The sequence below is a fragment of the Cygnus atratus genome, chromosome 27 (assembly GCF_013377495.2).
Source record: "Cygnus atratus isolate AKBS03 ecotype Queensland, Australia chromosome 27, CAtr_DNAZoo_HiC_assembly, whole genome shotgun sequence".
NCBI lineage: Eukaryota > Metazoa > Chordata > Aves > Anseriformes > Anatidae > Cygnus > Cygnus atratus.
This window is the reverse complement of record NC_066388.1, coordinates 3,927,790-3,941,039: the sequence shown is the minus strand read 5'-3', so window position 1 is coordinate 3,941,039 and position 13,250 is coordinate 3,927,790. Positions and strand designations below refer to the sequence as shown.

The 13,250-nt window shown below is 40.0% G+C and overlaps 1 protein-coding gene across 1 annotated transcript in view; it reads left to right on the top strand.

The window, feature by feature from the left end:
* Positions 1 to 13,250, top strand: part of LRRTM4 (leucine rich repeat transmembrane neuronal 4) — a gene marked incomplete at its 5' end in the record, with an annotated part of 203,391 nt that overhangs the window by 73,406 nt on the left and 116,735 nt on the right. The gene's annotated exons all lie outside the window — the stretch shown is intronic.

Here is a 13,250-nt window from a genome sequence, read left to right as displayed (position 1 = left end):
TGTTGTAGTTTCTGCCAACTTTCTGTTTAAAACAAAACAAAAATCCCCATAACAAAACCAGCTTTATACTCAGTGACCTTGAAATACAAGTCCTGACCTCCATTTCTCGTGGTTTGATCTATCCTCTGTCCTGTTGGTCCTACGAAGATGTGAAGATGCTTTCCCATTGCTCTGCTTATATAATTGCTTTTTGGTTGAATGAACAGCAAATTCTGCTGCATGTAATGCTTTATAGATAGGAATGATGTGTTCCAATGCATATAATTTTTCTAGATTAAAATTTAGCAGCTAGCTTTCTCGTATGTGCTTTGACAAACTTGGTTACTGTGACTAGTTAAGTACTGAAGGATGCCACCATTTCTGCTGTGCGTCCTTGAAGGGGTCTAGTGTATTACAAGTGAATGATAATGATGTACCTCTTGATTTTATGTGATACTTTTTTAGGCTGCAGTACAGATCAGTTCAAGTCATGGCAGCAGTCCCCAGTGGGAACTGATGTGTCTTGTTTCTCTTTCAGCTGAAGCCAGTGACAATTTTGGCACTGATTCAGTAGGTTAGTTTTTGGCTCCTGTGGCTTCTATCTGTGCTATAGCGATCAAAGAGACATTGCCTTCACAATCAACATGCAGTGCTAGAAGAACTAATTACATTTTAAGGAGTAATGAGTGGATCTGGGAAATACTGGTTCCTTTTTATGAGTACAGAAGTCCGTGTATGTTCTGGTGGAAGAAACTTCAAGAGTAAGAGGAGAATAGCATAAAATAGATGCAATTTTGCAGAGTCTTGAAAGGGAACAGGCAGAAGGATAGAAAGACCTGAGTATTAAAGAGTCAAACAGCAGAAAGGGGACATAATGTTTAGTCATTATGTGCCAGACTTTCCAAAGAGAAAAGTATCTTCTGGGTAAAGACTGTTGAAAGTGAATGGGACTTGAGTATTTTGAATCGCATGATTCCACTTTGGATTTTCAAAAGAGTTTAGCATGTGGGATGTTGATTAGAGCCTACCAGAAAATGAAAGGAGGTGGGAGAAAGGAAATTATTTTCCTCTGCTGAAAGTTTTGATGAAAATGAAAAGCATTTTGCTTTCAGATTTGATTTGCTTAAATTTAGGAAACACAGGAAGGAACAGGTTTTTTTTTAGGAAGAAGAATAATGATGTACGAGCAATATAAAAAGCTCCAGACATTAGAAGGAATGCATTTTTGAAAAGCAGGGAAGGTCAGTCGGAGCCAGTAGACTTTCTTATTCTGGGTGGTCAGATACAACATGGTGCAATTGCTTGACCTTAGAGCACCATAGCCATGGAGCAAGACACAGCTGTGTGAGTACATTTTTCGAGTAACGCTCTTCATTTTGAAAAATGCTGAAATATGTAACACCTGAAATTCCTGGGTCTAAAAACCCAATGGCTCACATCCTTTCTCAGGGGAGCATTTTCCAGAGCGAGGTGATTATGTAAGTTCTGAAAGCAATGTGCCATCATCAAATACATTGAACAGCCACATGGCCTGATGTTTGCCTTTCCCCTATTCTTTTTACTGTGGCTACCTCTAGTTTGAAAGCCAGTGTCACCTTTGTGTGAGCCTAGAATAGCTTCTCTGCAATGTTTGTCTTGGGTTGTGCATGAATTCCAAAAGCCAGCAAAGAGCATTGCTACCAAGAATTCACCTGTACGGTTCACTGAATAGAACTATGCCACAACCATATGATCACGTAATTACTGTTGTCATATGAAACAAAATATGGGCACAAACCCCAGAGTGTTCATTTCTGACTGGAATTTCTTGATCCATGTAAGCAGCTCCAAGAACAGACGAATCGATGGACTTGCGGCTTGCAGTCTAGTAGAGCAGCTGTGTACTTGGCAGGCAGAAAAGCCAGTTATTATCAAGTTGTTTCTGTGGACTTCTTTCATTCTTTGTAAAATGTGTTCACAGCATTACTTGAGTGTTGTGAAGTGCAGTCTTAAAATTTCTCAGGTTAGTCTTCATGCATGCTTTTATCATCAAGGACATTTAGAAGTTCTGTATTGAATCTGGCCCAGAGAAGCCGGAGACTCACCACAATTTAGCCTGGATACGCAACTAGAACAAGGGAATGTTATCCTGTGTTTGTGCAAGAATTCCCCAAAGGAGGAAATATCCCTGACATCCATTTGCATTCTTTCTGAGCCATCCGGTCACCTTGGATGTGCTAGTCTGGCCCTTTGGTCTTTGCTCCTGTCTTTATTTTCACTGCAGCCATTAAGCAAGCTAATAGAAATAAAACTTGTCCTTTTTGCCCTCTGTTTAGCATCCTGCCTCGAGCACAAGAGTCATTGAGCATAATGTTCATCCAGTAAATACAAGTGAAAAGGATACTATTCATTTGCAGTTCTATTAGTGGAAGCTACGGTTAACAATTCAAATCTAGGGAGAAAGATAATTGCAGGAGCTGATTGCCAACCATCCTCCTATGTTGACTCACAGGGCAAAATGAGTGAGAGTGAGAAAGAGAAGCTAAAATTATAGTATAACTCTCTGAGGAATATTAATGTAATAGTTTTAACATGATCCTGCTCACGTTTTATCAAGTAATGTTAATAAAAAGGATGGCTCTGGTAATTTTTGCAATATTACATTTTCCTTGGAATAATTGTGACTTGACACTCACTTTGCAAACTAATGAAACTTTTACGTTTCTGAATGTTTCCATAATTTTTGTTATTTAGGTGAAGATGATGCCTCTGGGCTGAGAAAGTACATTCTGGAATTTTAATCTTGTTTGCTAAAATATTTATGTGCAACACTCGGAAGATACCGTACTAGTGGAGGATCTTTATTTGTGGGAACACGTTATGAAATCTGCGGGATTCCTTTGAGAAGCTCGTTAGCTATACAAAGGAGGTTCATTTTGGGTTAAGGCAAATGTAAAATTTGCGTTCTGGCCTCCGTCAAGAATCCGGGCCCCCGTGTGCCTTGCGTCGCCCTTGCTTTGTAGCGAGCAGATAGCCGCCTCCCTAGGGACCCAACCGTCTGCTCACCGGAGAGATTGCTGCAAGCAGATGAAACACTTGAGGAGGTAACAACAGAACCAGCAGAGCTTGGCTAAGCGGCAGAAATCACGGTTCACTGCCTACATGGCTAATTGTTGAATTGTTTGTAGACCCTGAGCTCAAGGTAAGTTTTAGCTTACTGTTAGACATGGTATGCACGCCCTGTGCGGTGTTAATATTCAACCTGTGACAGGAACAGAGCAAAGATGCAGTTACTGTGAGCTTCAGCAGAAAAGTGACTGATTTTGGGACTTGGGCCACTTTCTCAGCTGCCTTAGAGTCAGGTCGCTTAGTGACTGTGAGAACATTCAAGAGCCCAAAAGCAGTAAGAACCATCTTTAAGTCTGATTTGAGAACAAGCAACAAGTATGGTGTTCCAGCTACGTCCAAGTAACTCGATTACTTGTTGATTGGCTCAGCTCAGCCCACACTTAGTAGCCTCTCTAGTTCATCTGTTGTGGGATCTTGTGTTCTGTGCTCTGTTTCCTTACCTGGAGAGCCTGCCCTGTAGGGATACAGTTGTTGGGCAGCTGAAGAAGTGCCACTATCCAGTGAGCACCTAGTAATAAGTTACTGTTCTCTCAGCTGACTTAACTCCAAACCATGTGCCCTGTGTCTAAGACAGACATCAACCTCCTCCCATAACGGGACAAAATGGGCTTTTCTGTGCTGTCAGTACGAAGCCAGTCTGTACTTTTCTCCATTCCCAGTGCATTTCTGTGTAAGCTCATTTTTAGCTCTGTCTTTGCCCCTTATCTTAAATCCAGGTTATTATTTGCTGCTGTTTGCTAGTGCTTCCCCCCTGCATAGCCAATGCTTTTTGTACACAAAACAGAACTAAAATTTTCTATTAGGTTTACTTTTCCCTGTTATGTTAGGCTGCTTAATGAGGCCAGCCCAGGATAAAAAAAATATTAGCATCTGCTGTATGGAGCCACACAGAAAGCTAATGCAATGCATTCAGGTAGGTCTTATGTATTCTGTCAAAAGAAAGTACCTCCTGGGTGTTCGTTGCTGCAAATGAGATATAAAATAGTTTCACATTTCCCTCGGGTATCAGCACTGTTCACTCCATCAGACTGCAGTGGACAGAGATCCATTAAAAGTTTTAAAACTAATCATCTGCTCGGTTATGATAGCCTCACCCTGCTTGGCAAGGTATTGTCAGCCTTCCATCACTCTGTCAACAGTGCTGGTTTGCAGTGGTTAGAAGTGTAGCTATTTTTTGCAGCTATTAACAATCTAATTCTTCCAGCCTTGGTTCCTACCTGTCACCTTCTGAGCATGTGTTCGATTTGGTTTTGTAACACGTACGGTGCCCAGAAGAAAAAGGTCAAGAAAGGATTTTTTTTCCTTTCCAACATTATATCTTCAGTAGAGGGATATAGAGACATACAGAGGTAGTGAGCTAGCTGGATAAAATTGTTCAATTCTCCAATGTAACTGCAATGGTTCTTTCTGGAAAGCTGATGCATCAGTACATGCTATGTTGTAAATTAGACATAGCTCATTAGAAGCACACCCCCCTCCCCAAAGAGACCTGAATTCTTTTCATGTGCCTCCCAACTCTCATAGAGGTAAACAGCAATGGTACCTTGTAGGATCTGTGTTATGGGGATTTACTGTGTCTGTGGCAGATCCTCTGCACTGGGCTGTGTGATACAGAACATGTCCAAGTGGAGGACAATTGGATGGTGGCAGAAGAAAGGATCATAAGATAGGCATGAAAATGACAGTATTTTAAAGACAGTAAATTTTTGTAGTATACCTTTCTGCTTAGTCACATGATCTAGAATTATTATTATTATTATTTTTATATAAAGGCTTACATTCTCATTTACTAGCATGACTCTCTGTTTAGACCCTTGTTTACCCATTCACATTTCTCCTCCTAAACTTGACTTTTGAATCTTGATACTTTTAAATAGACAGTATTTTGCCATGTGGTAAAATAGCAGGTAGATGCCCCCGTGCCCTTTAAGATGTGAAAGATACTCTGCATCTACCTTATACCTTTCTCTACCTTTCTTCTACCTTTCTCTAAGATGCTATTGTCTCTTCTCATGAACTCAATTCAGCTGAGTCTCAACTTTAAAAGTCTACACGTTATATGCTAAAACCTGTACAGATCAGAAGAGAAAATACTGTCCCTAGGAGTCTGCAACTCCCAGTGAGACTTTTTTTTTAAGAAATGAAAGAGAGATTCTCATATAAAACAAAGATGCCTTGATATGGCATATATTTCCAGTGTTGCTTCCACATTAGCAGTTTTTGAAGTGAATGTACTGATTCCGATCAGGGCAGCAAAGCGTCTTTTAAACAGGAGTTTGGCTCCTTAGAGGAACTAAAACTATATTTTTAATTTTTAAGGAAATTACTGTTTTTTCAGTGTGAACATGTAGGCACAAGAAAAGGAGGGTAGGAAGCTTTGTTATCTTAAAAGTCATCTTTTTGGTTGGGATCCAGTAATACAATCCAAGGTAAGAATTGTTTGTATCCTGATCATACGAAATTTCCTTGGGCTTCAGTTTTAAAACGTCTGCCACCAAAAGTATTGCAAAGCCAAGATATCTGAGAATTTCTGAGTGAAACCATTGTTGTAATAGCTAGCAGTAGTTCTTACCATATGACAGAGAGATCCTTAGTGAGGGACCCCTGTATTTTATCAATTGTATCATAATTGAGCTTTTTTCAAAATAAAACCTGTTTTCAGAGGTTGGGGGAGCTAAACTAAATTTGGAATTGTTCATTAAAATGCACAAAGGCAGGAAAGTACAATATATTGTTAAAATGATTAATTCTGTGCACTCAATTAATACATCTTAAGGCCAAAAGGGACCATTAGAACATCTAGTCCAGCTTCCTGAATACGCAGGCTGCCAATTTCACCTGGGGTTACTGAGCCCAGTAACTTATGTCCAATTAATGCATACTGCCCAGGCAGTCATTCAGTCTTTGATTTGAACACTTCAAAAGACAGAGATGCCTCCATTTCCCTTGGTAGTTTGTTCCGGTGGTTACCCACCTTCACTGTATAAATAACTGAATAAATCCTGACTTCTGGTTTGTATGAGTCTGGCATTTCATGTCCAGCTACTGTTTCTTTTGATATCTTTCTGTACTAGATTTTATAAATCTCCTTGGTGCTTCCTATTTGCTTTTTCAAAAAGTATGTATACATGATAAGCTAGCCTCTCTTCTTTTTTAATGGGATAAATAGATTGAGGTCTTAAGGTCCTTTGCTGAAGGCCATTTTTGCAAGCCTACCAATCATACTTGCCTTTCTTGTTGTACTTTTCCAATTTTTCAAAATCCTCTGAAAATTGCAGTACCGAACTGGACATCGCTGCCATGTAAATCCAGATTTGTTACATGCATTTCCTACATATTCTAGGATCCCAGTGATCCCAGCTTTATTTGCCAAGCGTGCAAGCACAGCGTAGAAAGCAACAAATAAGGGAAGGGATGTGCAGCTTCGTGCATCGCAGAGGAGAATCTGCTCTCTGGGCAGTGAGGACTGAGTGAAACCAGCTATTTAATCGGCTCGAACACGTGAGTCAAATTGTGAAAGACGTGCAGCTGGAGTTGCGTGTATATCTCCTTCCAGGCGTGAAGCAAGAGAGGGGAAACTCAAGATGTATATTTTAGTTACACCTTTCTCCTGGTACAAACTTATGTGCTGTTTCTGTTCATGCCACTTCACGTCCTCTCTGCTTTTTCAAAAAGCTGGCATGTAAATTACTGATGAAATAGCCCACTACTAACCTTTCCTGTCCATTGCTTTGCCTGGTGTTGCAGAAGGAAGTTCTGCAGAACCTCACAAGGGCTTAGGGATCTGTATTATTCTGGAGCCAATTTGTCTCTAATGAGATCTTTGCTTTTCAGTTTAGAGAGGACCCAAATCAGCCCGAAGAACTGGGTATTTACAGCAGTGAGTCAAGGAAAACATTGATTTCAAATATGCTCTCAACATCCCAGAACGTTCATTTTTGTGGGAGGATGAGTCAATACAATCATCTGATGCATAGTAGTTTTAAGAAGGGAAAAAGGGGGAAAAAAAGTGTGGGGGGGATAGGCTGAATGTCTGAATGGATAACAGACTTTCTGCTTGAGTGATAAGGATTTTTAACTGGCCGTGCCCCACATGGCTGGAATCTTTTAGCAGCAGCAGCCAGCAAAACAGCTGCTTTTAAAGCAGCTAAACAATATTCATTCCAAACTCCAGCAGCTTTAAAGTCAGCACCTTGAGAGTCCAGATTTGGGCTCTAATCCAAAGCGCTCCCGTGAGGCCTGCAGACCTGACAAAACCTCTTAACCTTCTCCTTCCTTCTCTCTTTTTTCCCTCCTCATTCCGTGGTGAAATTCAGCCCTGCAAAATGAAGCTTTATGGGCTTAATTTGTTTGGAGTGGAGAATTGCACTGTGATAAGGGTGGTGGACATTAAATTACTTAGCATGTGCAGATAGTCCCAAAAGGGTTTGCTTAGAGTAAGGTGCATGCTTAAAAATTTTGGTGGATGAGGGAGATAGGTAATGCATTTGCTGGAAACAGGCACCTTTTTCTTCTTTGTATTCTTGCTAAAAGAAAGGTTTTGCAGGGCGAGTGGCTATGTTACAACAGGAAAACACTCAGGGTCCTGTCAAGGTTCAGAAATTTGTCCACGTTGTTGTCTTTATTAAAAAGGAGTGTTACTTTTACCTCTGATTGCTCTGGTCTGCAGGTTTTCAGCTGGAGGAGTGAGGTAACAGAACCTCAGACGGTGGGGAGAGGAATCTGAGAAAGCAGATCTTAATGGAAATGAAGGTTAGGTGGTCGCTGGAGCTGGACAGGGGCGATTCACTTCTCCTGGAGGCAGACATCAAAGACGACAGTCAGGAAAGGCCCCGCTGAGTACGTGAGGATGTCAGAGTACAGTGTTAGCTTCTCAGTGCTCAGTGCTTGCTAACCTTCTCTAGCAGCTATTGACACTTAAGCAAAGGACTTGCTCTTGCCTGATCCCTGATGATTTCTTCTCTTCGTCTTGTCACGGAAGCAGTGAAATCTGGGACATGCAGTAACATTTAGGAATGTTACAGCGTTTTTAGTTTTGTAACGTGAGAGCCTTTAAAACAGAATGCCCCTGTGGCATAAAAATGTCAATTTTGTCTAGCACTTCGCCGAAACCAGATAGACCAACAAGTTCACAGGGGATCTCTTGAGTCTCAGAACCTGGTTCTCGGCTCAAACAACTTTTGTCTTGACAACCAGGTAGAATGAGCACTTGGCCTGTTAGTGATCGGTTGGCACTTGGGGTGCTTTGCTTTTAATATATTGAATTTGCACCAAACTTGGACACCCCAGAATTCCAGAGAAGTGGTAACTCTGCAGTGAATTTCAGTAAGTACTGTAATTTGGTTAAGTAATGCGGAGTCCTGCCTGAAATTTAAAAAGCAGGTGGCAAGCAGATGAACATCTTCTTGTTTTGATGTGCTTCCGACTCTGAAGTCTTTGTAGCTAGGAAAGGAAACCCAAGGAAGAAGAGCACCTACCTCTGTTTGTAAAGACTGAGAATAAAAGGAAAAAAAGAGGTTTATGGGAGAGAAGTTTGCAGAAGATAGCTTGAGAATAACAAATTCAGCTGCACGACGAAATAAAGAGTAAGGGGGAGGGTGGAACTGCTACAAAGCAAGCTGCTTTATGCATTCAGAGGCAAGAAAGAGTCTTCATGCTCAAGAGCTTAGGCTAAAAAGAGCTTAATCAAAGTCAATGGACAATTATAATGTTGGAACAAATGATGATAAAATACTGGATCTTGAATTTGATCCAAGGGAAGACAGAGGGGCCTAATGTTTTCCATAATTGATTTCAAGGCTCAGATGGGGAATACTGTGTATTATAGAAACATCAATTGTTCCGTTTTCTTAATAATTTAGACTGGCTGTTTCTTGGATAATGATGTTCTCGGCAGCTGTGAAAATAACATTCTGGGTAAACACAGGGTAAAGGCAAATGCAAGTACTTGACATCAGAAACAGTTAGGAAAGGTTGCACTTTTTGCAGCCATGTTAGGAGTAAATAAAAGAAAATAGAAGCGTTTGGAGTCCATTATTTAGTAATTTGTATGCGGATGGTTTCTCAATTACTTTTTGACTGCCTGGGACTGCAGGAGCCACACTTAGGGAATTCATGTTCAAACTGGATATTGTCAATAATACCTAACCTTTTCTGATAGATCTCAAGGTATTTTACAAAGGACACCAGTTTTGTTATGCTCATTTTACAAAAGGGGAAATTGAGATACAGAGGCATGTATTGATTTGTTAACTAAAAACTCAGGGACAGAGCTAGGAGAAGAATTCAGGACTGCAGGGTCCCAGCTGCTTTTAAAGCCACGTTTATTCCAAAAGGACTCTGCCCTTTCTTCACGGTTGCGGTGTACATCGTGCATTTCCCTTTGTGACTTTTCCACTCATCCGCTCTTACACCTAGTGTTAAGAGCAAGTCCTTCTGCTCAGGTAGAATGGAAAAGGTCCTTACAAACCCTGCTGATACCTGAAATTTCTAACACGTGCTGTTATCTTCAGTCTGTGTAGCCACCCCTCTTTGCCTTGCAGACATACACTTACGTAGCAGTCCAGAGGTGAAACTGTGACTCAGAGAGCTGTACCTGCAGTGCTTTGTATGTTGCGGAGAACTGGAGGTCAAATAGCCAAGAAAAAAAGGTATCAGACATAACCATGCCTTGCCTGTGAACATCGAACATCACTCACTTGGGCAAATTAATAATTTGTGGAGGTTGTTTTATTTTGTCTTTTTAAAGTAGCACAAGAATGACTGTTTTCCCCTGTGAAGTGATAACTTCAGATGACAACATCCTAAGAATTTGTAAGCAGATCATACCAAGGGCACTGTTAATTGAAACATTAGTGCCAAAAGTTGAATATTTCAAATACCTTTGAACAAAAGGAGCAGTATCTTGGAGCTATATTTATTAAAGACATGGGCTTAAGGCTTAGGTCTTTATACCCATCCTTGCTATAATTCAGAAACTGCTGCATCCATATGCCAAAGGTGTTCCACCATCAAAGCGATGTAATAACAATACAACTGGAACCTGTATAGCCAATTGTGTAGTCACAGATTTTCATAAAAAATCAGAATTTGAAGTTTGGGGTGTTTGACTTGGGTCTTCTTTTCTTTTTTGGTGAAACAAAACAGCTCATAGAAACAAAGAAAAAAGATTTCTTCAATTTTTACTAGATAACATTCTGGAATATGAAGGCCATCTGTATTGAAAAAATACATGGACAGCAGTCTAATTGCCCCAGATTTTCCAATAAATTATTTCAGAAGTTAACAAAAAGATCCTTTGTATATTACACTATGCAACCCAGCTCAATATTGGGTTGCTTGTTGCCATAGCTGCAGCTCAGGAAAATGCATTTTTCTCAAAGATTTATCAACAGAGATTGCAATGTTTTAGCTCTGTGTAGCAACACACAATATCCAGTGTCCCCAAGTTGCATATAAATTCAAACACTAGGGAGTCATTCAGATCACATTTGAGCTTTGGTACATGTAGCGCAAGAATAGCATCTCACTGGTTGTCTATTAATGTGTCTTGTACTGTCCACTCAGAAGATACATTTCACCAAGGTAGATTCTGGGAAGAGAGGAAACAGTTTAATCCCTAAAGTTTCAAATGGTTAAACTATTTTGCCAGGGTATAGCCAGGATACACACAGCTCAGATTCCTTGCTTTTTGCTCAGCAACTCTGAACTTTTGTGCTAGCCTGAATTTTAGAAATCCCAGATAGACCAGTGGCAATCGCTGTTAGGGAGGCTTGATTCAGCAGAGGCTCTAACATGCTTTCAGCTCCAGGGTGATGCAGTTTTAGAAGACAAAGGACATGATTTCAGTTGTTTATATAAATATACACATTTTCTGGTACTTCTCTGAAGTATATGTGAACATTTTCACTCGTTTGGGCTGGCCAATAATATAAGAAGCAGTAGTAACTCACCAGTGGCAGCCCCCAGAGACTGAATCCCATGTCTGTCAGGAGGGAAGAGCAGCTCCAGTGTCTGGGGGGGACTGTACCTGTTGGGGGCAGATGCTGAGCCACAGCCATTCTGACATTTCCACTGGGAAGTGCACCCAGTCATGCTAACCTCTTCTGTCCATTCGGGATGAAATATAAAGAAACTGTTTGCTGATGTAATAGCTTTAATCCTATGGAAGTAAGTGTGTAGAATACTGTTTAGTTAATGGAACTGGACTTAAAACATTTGAAATCTTTGAGAAGTCTTTCTTGGGAAAGTGTTTTGTTCTGGGGTTATCTAAGAATCGAGACAGGATTTTAAAGGCAGCCTGGAGGAGCTCACCTCTGTACATAAAAATCAGGGGTGCATTGTTCTCACTTTGGCAAATGCAAATCTCCTTCCTATTCTCATAGTTCATTTTTAATACTCTTAGTCCTTCCTTCAACACAAAATTCTCTTAGAGAGATGTTTCTTTTTATAAAAAGTAATTCAGCTAAGTCAAATCATAGTTTATTGCTTGTCTTGTTTTATGAGTCTCAAATCCTTCCCCATGATAGGAATAATGCTGAGAGGTTGGAGTATGAAGGACAAGCCAGAGACACCGAACAGTAGGAACCATTGTTTGCTTTAATATACATCAGACCCCACTGAAGTGTCTTAAGTGTTTTCTCCATTTCTTTCCCCCCCTCTTAAAGTTAACGACGCGTAAGGAAAAGGCTGATAATGAGCTACTTACTGTCAGGATCATGGTTTGGGGGTATAGTGTTGTTAGGGAGATACATTTATATTCTGGAGCGTTGTAAAATGTTGTTTTTGAACAACACCTTTTGTATGGTCAGGGATGGATTTATTAACTGGCTGTACGTGTATGTATCTTGTTAACAACAGTTTGATTTATGGAGGTTTAAACTCGGTACATTTTCAGTGTTGCCTTTTGCTTTATTTCTGGGAAAGTTTGGTAAAAAGTGGAATGTATTTTTTCCCAGGAGTTGGGGATTTTTGATTTAACTCTTTGCTGGGTTCTGATTGTACATGCTCAGAATTAGTTTCTGGTTATAAGAGATACGTCATCAGACCACGTGGATGAAGTAGTTCTTTCTGGCATTAAGCTCCAGGAATCTGTGTGGAATAAAAGTAATCTTAATCAAGCACACAGATAACAAATTAAGAACCGGTATTAGCAAGCGTAACTATTAATGTATGTATGGCAGCTCTTATTTAAATTTGATGTGAACGTGATGTTAGAATCCAATGTCACTTCATTTATATAAAGAAACAGAGCCTTCACAACAGCATCAGAGGTGTGTTTAACCTGTTAATGACCAAAATTATGCTCTCAAGGTGGTGTAAATACAGACTAACGCGGGTATCTTCAAGAGAGTCAGTCTGCTTTTAAACAGATGTCACTGCAATTACATTTACAGAAGATGAAAATAGTAGAGAAACTAAGCGCTGAACAGACCAATGCTGATAATGCAAACCTTGTTTCTTCAGAGCAGTTTCATAATTGATAAGGCAACCCTTATTGGTTTGACGTATTTTATACTAGTGAACTTTATATCACGTATTTTGTTTTGAATGAGGGAAGACCCTTGTTATTTCTGGTGCTTTCAAATGTTCCCATTATTGTCGTATCAGTATTCATTGCAATTTTTAGCATACTACTCCTCATATCACTCCTGTTTGCTTTTTACAGAGAGGAGCTGAGACTGATAGACAGAATTACATGTTCAGAGTTGCACAGGAAGCTTGCAGTCATGTCTCAGAAGCCTCAGATCATCTTTAAATTTCTCTGTGGCCAACTCATGTTGATGTAAACTCCAGCTGTTCCTAGCTGTCCACTTCTTACATGTCTGCATTTCCATGTCCTTGACATGAGATTTATACCACCATTATCTGTCACCCCTGAATTTCCCCTGATAATGTTAGAGAACACAGAATTTTTCTTCCTTGTGTAAACATGAAATATTGCTGGATTTAAATAATAGAACATTTCAGGCAGGGAGGACAATGTGACAGATGTTCATATAAGGCTTTTGAGCAGCTATTGCTTTTGTCCAGAGAATGATGTTTTTTTTGAGCTATATCCTCGGACTTCAATAACTATTTTCCAAAAACATATTTGAACAAAATAATATTGTGCTTTCCAATACATTAATATAATTCCAGACCTTGTCATTTCTTCTCCTTTG